Source organism: Glandiceps talaboti, chromosome 5 (assembly GCF_964340395.1).
Source record: "Glandiceps talaboti chromosome 5, keGlaTala1.1, whole genome shotgun sequence".
NCBI lineage: Eukaryota > Metazoa > Hemichordata > Enteropneusta > Spengelidae > Glandiceps > Glandiceps talaboti.
The window spans coordinates 17,644,937-17,655,562 of record NC_135553.1 but is presented as its reverse complement, the minus strand read 5'-3'; positions in this window follow the sequence as shown (position 1 = coordinate 17,655,562).

Sequence of the window (10,626 nt, the reverse complement as noted above, 5' to 3'; positions counted from 1 at the left end):
TATGGAAAAAGTCTGATTGATACTGGCTGTGATGGGTAGTAGAGCATTTTTTAATTGTCAAAAACAGGGTTGGGGGCCGAATGATATGATTCAAAACGTCATGACTTTCTGGTATATCTTTGTTGTCATGGTGTGTTTCCAGTTGAGGATGGCTGTCTTTGACTGGCTACAACAGTAAGTGACTGATTTTGAAAGCAAAGAAAGTGGAAGAACATTGGTGTTAGTTAAAAAACTATTGTTATTAAAGATATACAAGTAAACGCAGCAAAACAATTGAGAGTCGGTACGGAAAGGAACAGATGACCACAGGAAGGTGTTCAGCTGTTCTTCATTGTTCTTTGCAATTTGACGACCGGGCGATCACATACTAGTAGTTGTCAGTGTTTTCGCTAAAGCAAAATACACGGAGATGGTTCAAAATCACTTGACTATCATTTCACTCTTATTTAAATCTACAAATATCTCATTAATATTTTCTCCCAGCTTACTTCAAACTATATGACATTTTCCATGAAAAAAAGGTGCGTATCTGGAGCAAAGAAGTGTTTCAGATATCAGAGTGTTCACGTTTGCGTGACCAAGACATAGACATAGACTGGCAAGCGACGCCATGAATTGTGATCGAATCCCAGGGTCGGATCGGTTGTAGATCAGTGTTCATGATAATTCATTTGCGTGTTCAATTACTAAGTCATCGATGTAGGGTTATAAATTCAGTGACTACACCATCAACAAAGTTACTTCTTACTATAAATCATGTTGAAAAAGACCCTAGGAAAATGTCTAAGCAACAATGACGGGTGTTACTTTTTTGCAGTGTTTATCCAAATAGTAATCGTCGAATAACGTGACCCTGGCTGAAAACTGCGACAGTGAGTGTACCATAAATTCCCAAAACAGACTGACCAGAACAGACATATTGACACAAAAAAAGTGTGCAAGTTTACATCTTGTGACAGGTTTGGTTGGGGTCACCTCCATCGGCTAATGGTCGAAATCGTCATTGTAAAATATTTTTAATTACCCTCAACTACAAATCAGCGTATCGTTGACGATCATTTCAATCGTAAGTGTTTAGAACTGATTCAGAAGTAAAACGTAGAATTATTAATGACAATGGTATGCAAAGTTTTGTTGTTTAACAATCATCAGCGATTTGGCATGTTTGCACAAACCACAGATACTTGTTAGTGCATACACTTTTGATACTTCTATTCTATAAGGTAAAGGCTAAATTTAAAAAGACATGATCCCAGTATTAACTTTTTGTTGCGGCTATATTTCCTAAGTGAGGTGTGCCAAAGAAAGTTTTCCCATGATACTTTGCGCCAGTGCGACTTTTTGACATTGTACGTTCGATGTTCCCAATGAGTAAATGGAATTTTATCGAGAAGTCTATTCATATTTGTTTATGACAGCAAGATATTTTCAATTTTCTGTTTTTGGTCATTTTTGGGGTCAAAAACTGTCATTTGTTTTGTAAATAAAAGAATTCAAAGTAAAAATGAATGACAGCCGCAAAACTAATCGATTGAATGGGCTGACATTTGGTGTGCAGGTATGTTAGAGTATCTAGATGAAGAATTCTTCAAGAAAATTTGAAGATGACATTGATATGCAAATACGTCTAAAACGTGCTGTGTAGTATCATATTATAGCCATGTTATTTTACAATACTCGTGAGAAAGTAGAATTTATTGGTGAAGTAAAGTTGCTCATACACCTAAGAAAATTTGACTACACTTGAATACATAATGAGCAAATGAAATGATCACAACAATCACATATCTTTGTAATGTTATGACTATACAAGATCTAATAGTAATACAGGGACGAATGGGGTACTTATCAAATAATGCCCTCCGGAACTCAGAAATAAATGTAGATGCGCTGTACCATGCAGTTACGATCAGCGGTTTTGAACTATGGAGGTAGGAAGGAAGGAGGTAGGAAGGATTATAGTCCTACCACCATTTCTGAACAAAATCGTTGTCCTTGAATTGGAATGGTATGCTTTTAATACAAAAGTTGCACAAACATATGTTCTTGCTTTCAAAAGTTTTAGAATTAACACCATGATTTCACCGTCGCCCATACTGAGGTTTTCCTGCATCTATTGCTATGGATTTTGTTGGTGGGACTTTGCTGTACTGTATGAACACTTGTTCAGACTCAGGCCACTAAAACACAATTGCAAAAAAAAACCGTAAAGACACGAAGTATCGTTTTGCACAACGTTCGGCTTGAAGCAGGTTTGAAGGGTAACCATGCACGACAGAGAAGATGGGTTTAGAGCCCCATTCACACCTAAAACAAAAAGCGATTCTAGTCTGTTCCTATTATAGTGGTCTGAGGTTCAGATCAAAGTGCCGCATTCATCCACAACATAAAACATCATAGACCCTACACGACTGGCGTTTGTAAAAGTCAGTTTTAAACCATAATTACTACACCTCTTTATCTTCTCGGCAAGAACATGCAGTGCTGCAATCCAACGTGAGAACCTCTCACCAACTTTCAGATCACTTCACATTGGGAACGTTGGTGAGAGTTCTACTAATATAATTCAGACTGAGGCAAAAAATATAGCCTTTCTGAGTTGAAATCCGAGGTTTAAATCCTGATATCTGAAAATTCCCAATCAACCCAGATTACATTGAATAAAAAATAAGTCTAACAAACAATTTATGATTTTTCAGTCCCGAAACTTGCTATTATCCATACACTGTATACAAAGCTAAATACACGGTGATTGGTGTATCGCACTCCTTGACTGAGTGGGTCGGAAAAAAAATAGGTAGACTCACTTGTCATAAATCGATTTATAAATCCACAAAGGCACTGTGACAACTAAAGCAGTCCCTTTACAGACCATTTTTCTTTAGAAATAAATAGGCTAAAACAATACTGAATGACAGGCAGTCCAAGGTATGCGAAACCATAAGCGAGCGCGTACTCACGATGCTAGATTAACACACTATTTTACCTGCGCATTGAAGACGCACAGTAAAAAGACCAGTTTTCAACATTAATGCAGGAAATACAAAGCTAACAATTCAAAATTGTATAAAATGTAAGAAAACAAAAAACAGGCGACAGTCAGAGCATGCATGAACTTCGATTTACAATACCATTATTAAGTTCTTGCATTTTGGGGCTAATGAAGTCATAGAGACTAGAGTGGGCGAGTTTCATCACAGTTAGTATAATCAATGGCACCGTGATAATTCTGACTTTCACTTGAAACTGGACCAGAACAGTCTAGGTCGGACGAGTCGTCATCATCAATTCAAAGGCGACGTAACCAAATATACACCGTGAATTCATCTTAGATCGCACCGAGTTGAACAATCATGTCTGTCATTGTAGAATGTAGACCTTTACGCTGTTTGACCGACTATTGAAGTATAACCCACATAGGTGATATTTCATTGACCTACATGGAAATGCTTGTAAATACTTTTTGCAAGTAGTAGTAGCTCAGACCACTCTAGTATTTTAGTGGTCTGAGGTAGTAGTAAGAGTTTTTGCTAACGTTTACATGCTAGCGTAGTTGTACATGTACGTATACATGTCAGTTCGTATGTACATGTACATTAAATGTAGCTCTCATCATATCATACACTGTACATGTGTGTAACCCTTTTCTTTTGCACCCTCCCCCTCCGCCTTCATGGGGTCAAACACAGACAACTAACTAACTAAATAGTGTTACTGTTAGTTTTCTGTGGGTCAAACATTTAGTGTACACGCCTTGAATCACATGCAGGCGAGATAGATTTGAATATTCATTTGTTTACTGCCCAGTTATGGGGGTGAACTCATGAATATATTCTGAACTAAATGCAAATGTATTCAAATCACTTCCGACTCGCAATCTGAACTATTTTTCAGATCGAGTATAATCCGATTAGACAGGCGCTAATGGGAAAGTACAGAAACGTCCACCTCATCAGCATAAAAGTACAGAATTGAACTCAATCTGAACTATAGTACGGAAAATGTCGTAAACTGTACTATTTTTTCTACTAGTGAAATTATCAGCATAAATATTGATTCTTAGTATTTCCAAGTCACAATATTACCCACATTTGAATTTATATTCTCAACAAAAATATTTCGATCAATTTAGAACAAATTAATTAACAATCAATTGAAATCTTACCCTTTAACACGTTTTTTGTTTATACAGAATGTTATTCCTTAGTTCACAACCTTACGTGTTTTAGCCAGTTATAAAAGATAATATACACATTTGCCTGTGCTAGTCGTCGCCTCGCTCCGTAGCACTGAATACACCCGTACTGATAGGAAACTGTGAATGCCTATCTGGCACTTGCTGTGATGTTGCGAAATAATCAGTACATCGGTTATAGTATTGCCCCGGTTCGGAGCAATGCGACGACTTTCGTTTTAGATAAAATGTAGCAAAAAAGGCACGAACGAACGACTATCGACAGTGTACTAGTGACAGTGTAGTCTCGAGTCCCAATAAAGTAGCAATGTGTTGAGGTGTTCAGTTTGGCAATTTATTCTTTAAAAAGTTATATTGACAGCTCTTTTTTATCCAGCATGTAGTCAAAATTTAAAACTGAGAAAGAAGAGTACCATATTTACCCTGATTTTAAAAGCTCAGCCACGCCGAAAACTCCCGTAAGCCACGAACCATACACGCCGTAGGGTACGATTGACCATTGAAGTGCTCGACCATGTAGACAGGAAGTTAGGCGTGGAGTAATGGATATAAGAACAAACGCGCGTAACCTCTGACCAGTTGACTGAAAAGATGACATCATCGATCCTCTCATTGGCTACTTGTACTGTCCATCCCGATGACATGACGGGAACTGGTTAAAAATCTTGGTATTCTAGATAGCCAATTGACGATGGAGCGGCATGTGACATCCACATGGAAGAGTGCATACTTTCATTTACGAAATATAGCTAGCATTTGTAAATTTCTTCCAAGTTTGTCACTTGAAAGGCTCATTCACACTTTGATTTTTTCTAAGTTAGACTATTGTAATGTACTGTTTCTTGGGCTTCCTTTGTGTTTACTATGGAAACTACAGCTAGTTCAAAATAGCACGGCTCGCCTATTGTCTGCCTGCCGCAAGTATGATCATATATCTCCTGTTTTGAGATCACTTCACTGGCTCCCAATAGAGTGTAGAATTGAATTCAAAGTTTTACTACTGGTTTGTAAGGCACTTCATGGTCTTGCGCCTATGTACATTGTTGATCTTTTAACACCCAGAAATACTATGCGTCATCTTCGTTCTTCAAATTCGGGCTTGCTTGAGGTGCCGTTTACGAGGTCATCTTTCATCTACAAACGGGCCTTCGGCCATGTTGCTCTGCGGTTATGAAACGATTTACCGGCTGGGATTAGAATGTGTAATACCATTGATTGTTTTAAGAAAAGTTTTAAAACACATCTTTTCCGCAAAGCTTTTAATGAACTGTCTTTTAAGATGTATGAAGTGTTGTTTAGTATCAAGTGCTTTTTCTATTTTTAGATTTGTGAACTATTTAGAGCATTCTATAAATATTATTATTATTATTATTCCATACCTTTTTCAGGAAGTCCAATCTTTGCCACCATCAGTTAAGAAATATGATGTACACATTCACCTGCGACATCTTCATTTTCAAGTGGGGTATGATAGTTCGCACAAAATGGGCATTCCAAAGCCTACAACTCATACTCTGTTTGCTAAAGTCCTTCAGCACGAGATCAACAACACCAGTCAAAGTATTTATCATAGAGGGGCTACCTTTGCTCATCAATGTGGTGCAACACTAGAGATGATCCAGCTTCAAGGTGACTGGTCATCTTTGGCAGCGCTAGTCTACCTCACTCGTCCACAAGGTCAATGAACCCAGGTGGCCCAAGATGGCATCACATGGGCTTCAAATTTTACCACATAGTTAATAGTCACAGGGACTATTGTAAATTTGTTACTACACTTGGTCAATGACAACTACTTTTACACCTACCTCCCTCTGTACCTGCTCCCCTCGAGGAAATTGTTCTTGGTGACTGGGTGTTGGGAAGCTTACCTTAACCTAACCAGGTGTTTACTGCAACACTGTGTTTTTGTGTTTTATTCTAGTTAGTGTTTGGGGTTTTGCATTGTTAGTGTCCTAATTCTCATCTGTTTACAGCGATACATCTAATAGAACATTATAGGACATATGCACTTTGTTATGGTTAACGTATGCACCTAATTATATTGAATTTGAAGTATACGTTCCAAAGATATAGAATTACTAATAACCATTGATTGTGCAAATGACTAATTAATGGTCATTGGATGTTTACCAAACTTTAATTAGTTCTTGCCAGTAGCATATGGAAGATGTGTGGCAAAGTTCATCATGTTCAGACAGACAAATAGACAGACAGACAGACAGACAGACAGACAGACAGACAGACAGACAGACAGACAGACAGACATACAAAAATAACACTCCCATACGGGAGGTAAAAATGGACATAGGTACATGCATACAAACAAGACCATGCCCATAACAACTGCCAAATAACGGTATAGATTGCAAAGATAAACAATATAGGGATGGCTAGGCAAGTGGATAAACACCCAAAACGAGAATGCCCATATGCCTAGCAACAAGACCAAGCTCATAGCATCAGTGAAACGGTGATATGTATTGCAAAAATGACAACATCTTTGGCAAGTGGATAAACCTTCAAAACATTGATGTAACTGACTCAGAAATGAAGATGCTACCAATACTAACAGTAACTTTATGGTGTACATAAAACATTTTTAAACAGATTTAAACTGGGCATAAGAGCAGAGTCTTTATATTTTCATTCCTACGCACAATAATTGTTAGAATGCAACAGAACAGATGGAATTAGTTATGTTTGAAGTATGTACCACATTTTATTGAATTTGAAGAGTGCATTTGTGAGTATAGTCTAATTATTAATTATGCAAATAAGTCGTTGAAACTAAAAACTACATCGCCAAGCTTATCAGAACATTAGCGATTAGCTGAATTTGAATTTAAAGTATGAAGTTTGAAATTTGAAAACATGGTCTTATTACTGAAGATCATTAATTATGCGATTGAGTCATTAAAACTAAAAGCTATATCACAAAGCTTTGTAGAAGTTATGCACCATGTTATGGTTGATATAGGTAGCAAGTTATATTGAATTTGAGAAGTGCTTTCTTAACATTTAGCCTAATTATCATTAATATCATTAGTTATGCAAATGACTCCATTAAATAAAAAGCGACATCAACAAGCTTTCGCCCCTTCTAATGTTTGAAGTATGTGCCAAGTTATATCGAATTTGAATTGTGCATTAAATTATAGCCGAATTATTTGAATTATGCAAAGGAGTCATTAAAACTACAAGCTATATTATCAAACTTTATATGACACATGCACGTTGTTATCATCAATGCATGTCCAGAATTATATCAAATTTAAATCATACATTCTCAAGTTATAGCATAATTACCGAAAACAATTAATTATATAAATAGCTCATTAATAATAATGGTATGTTTACCAAAACTGAACTGGTTCTAGTCTTTACCATGAATAATACAAGCACCAAATTTCATTCGAATTGGGCCACTCTTTTTTGGAAAAAACTATCACACACACACACACACACACGCACACACACACACACACACACACACACACACACACACACATTCCATCACTAATATATAATCTTCCTCACGGAAGGTAATAACACGTCAATTCTATAGTTGTGTTACAACGCCATTGGTTCCATATTTAAAAATCGCGGACTAAGAGAATGCTTTCATTTGTTTTTTTAATATATCGAGATAGTAACAATAGTACGTAAATTTGAATCAAAATACAAAGTAGCAAAGAAGGGTTGGGTACGGGAGGGAGGGGGTTTCCCTTGTGTCCCTGGAAATGTTTGAAATTCAATGCTAAAAGAGTGATAATCAGGTAATCCTGTCAAAAAGTGTTTATTCAGAAAACTCGTGAACGTTTACATTCTTTAAAAATTCTAAGCCAGGTCAGCATTCTTAAATTTGATTTGACAGTGTCAGTATAAACCTTTGACGAGAGTCTAAAATTCAGAGACACATGTACCACAATTCTCTTACCTCATACAATTGAAAAGAAATTGTTGTCTTCACTTGGTCAGCATTTTTTCCCACTTTTTGGCCTACGACAATTTATTTCCCGACAATCTTCAAGCCGTAAATCAAATGCTTTACCCCTTAGTATTACTCATAGACTACCATGACGTAATTCTATTTGTACACTTAAGTTCTTATCACGTGACTACCGAATACAGCCTCTATCCAACGTGTATTCGCATACGAGGCACACTGAGGTGACAACGGGCATCGCCAAACAAGGTATGTTAGTATACTATCTACAGCTTACTGCTTTATAGTGTAGTCAGAGCACAGAACTTAGTATTGAGGTTCAACCTGACCTAAAGTGAGGTCAGTATGCGTATGTTCACTGCTGTAAATTATAACGATCGGTCATAGCCATAAAGCTACGCGTCATAGATTTCATTCAGCCCTTCCATGTTCCTTATGTGTTACACCATTGAGATACTTGGCCAATAATATATGAAACGGGTATAAAATAACAAGGTTTCTGGGATCGCACACCGCGTAAATATAAACAAGGCTTGCAACAGAACACTCGGGCTTCGCGATACGTAACACCGAGCCCGTCGCAGTGACACGTTGACGAATTGTTAACCCTGTGTGACAGTACAGGGATATTCGAGTACAATTATGTAGTAGATATCGGTACATACAAAGGAACAATTTTAGCCATGCGAAGCTCCGAGGACTGTATGAGTCTATCACAGAACGACACGCGACACCATGAACTTTCAACCGGCTGTTTACTATGCAAACATTTCGTTTTACTCTGCAAACATTACGTAACCCAAGCCTTACCCATGCAAACGACCTTGCCTTCAATCATTAATGTGATTGCGCACTCGTGTTTATGGAGAGGGTCCGGTTCCATGGAAACCGCTATCGGTCCTAAGGGACCGGCCAGTTTCTCCAGCCGGGGGTTGGATTTTGCCAATAGGCCCGACAAAGAGTCACTGTCCACCTCTTATGAGGGGGTCCAAGGGGTCTCCCCTAGAAGCTCTACGGGATTTTTGAATCTTAAAGTTCATTTTTAGGCTATTCAGACACTTTCAGGCAGTAATTTCCAAGACAACACCAACATGTAAAAAGCAACTTCATAGGGTTGAAATATATTTTTTAATTAAGTTTAATAGCGTCTTGATAGTAAGAGGTAGGGGGGAGAGCTTGTGACTGTGATAAATTATGTCCACTTCTTGTGTGAGGGGGCTCGAGGGGGTCTCCCCATAAAAGTTCTTTGGGTTGTCTTACTCTTGCAATTGAAGCCCATTTTTACCACGACACTTTCAGACAATAATTTCCAAGTTTTACAAGACAGCACCATCAAGTATCAGAAACTAGTATTTATAACTTACATACTTACATAGAGTTGAAATATGTTCTTAATCATTATAGTAAAAGTCAACGCAACTAATGGTAGTATCATTGGTAAGGGACATTTTGAGTTTTTAAGGCAATTTTTTGACTATCTTCTCAAATTAGCATATGGTGAGAGAAGTTTAATACCATTATGACATTTTAAACGTTGGTGCGTCTGATTGTTGGTTGAGTGCATGAGTGACCTCTGGTGGTGAGGGAGTCCAAGGGGTCTCCCCTATACTTAGCAGACCCGGGTGATTTTTTGTTCTATTAAGGCAATTTTTAGGTTATTCATAGCCTTTGAGGTAATATTTCAAAGCTTCGAAAGTTTTCGAAGCGAAAGTTGATGTAAGTTTTAAATGAGTTTTCCATGTCACATAAAAATGGGCACGTAACATTGGTACAGTGGCATTAATATTACATGTATAGTAAAGTCACTGGTATGTAAGAGAACTGTAGGTGGTCACACCTAGTGTATCCCGCTTATAAATAGAAACTGGAATCTGATGAGATATGGTGATTTGTAGTGTCGATGACATGTTGTGTCCAAAATAGAAAGTACATCTACTCTTCATATTTAAGAGTAGAACAATTTAGATTAACTTTTTTTATAAACTATCTCTGAAGAATACCATTACGAAACATTCAAGTTACCTTTTGCCCCAAAGTGCAATCTAAGTGAATGACATATGTATATGTAGAGTTATGTTTGAACTCTTACATGAATTAATATTAAATAATTCGAGTAAGAAACAGGGACGATGATAAATACATACATGTACCAGTCAGTTCAGTCAAGGCTTTATGTCAGTAGAAAAGGATTTTGTTCACAATCAAAAACACAATGACACCCCCCCCCCCCATCCACAATTTTCAAAACAGCATGACCCCTCCCCCTACTGCCAATTTCAAAAACAGGGGGACCCCCGCCTCCCAATCCACCCCCCCCCTACCCGCGACCGAAGAGACTGACCAGTCCCTAAAGGGGTAAAGCATAGCAATCTTTGAAGGTCTTTTATAATAGGTAGATATAAAATTGTCTTCATCACTTTGCAAAGCATGACGTCAGGAATCGGTTGATATCTTTGATCCTAGAAACCCATGCTACCCCAAGTAT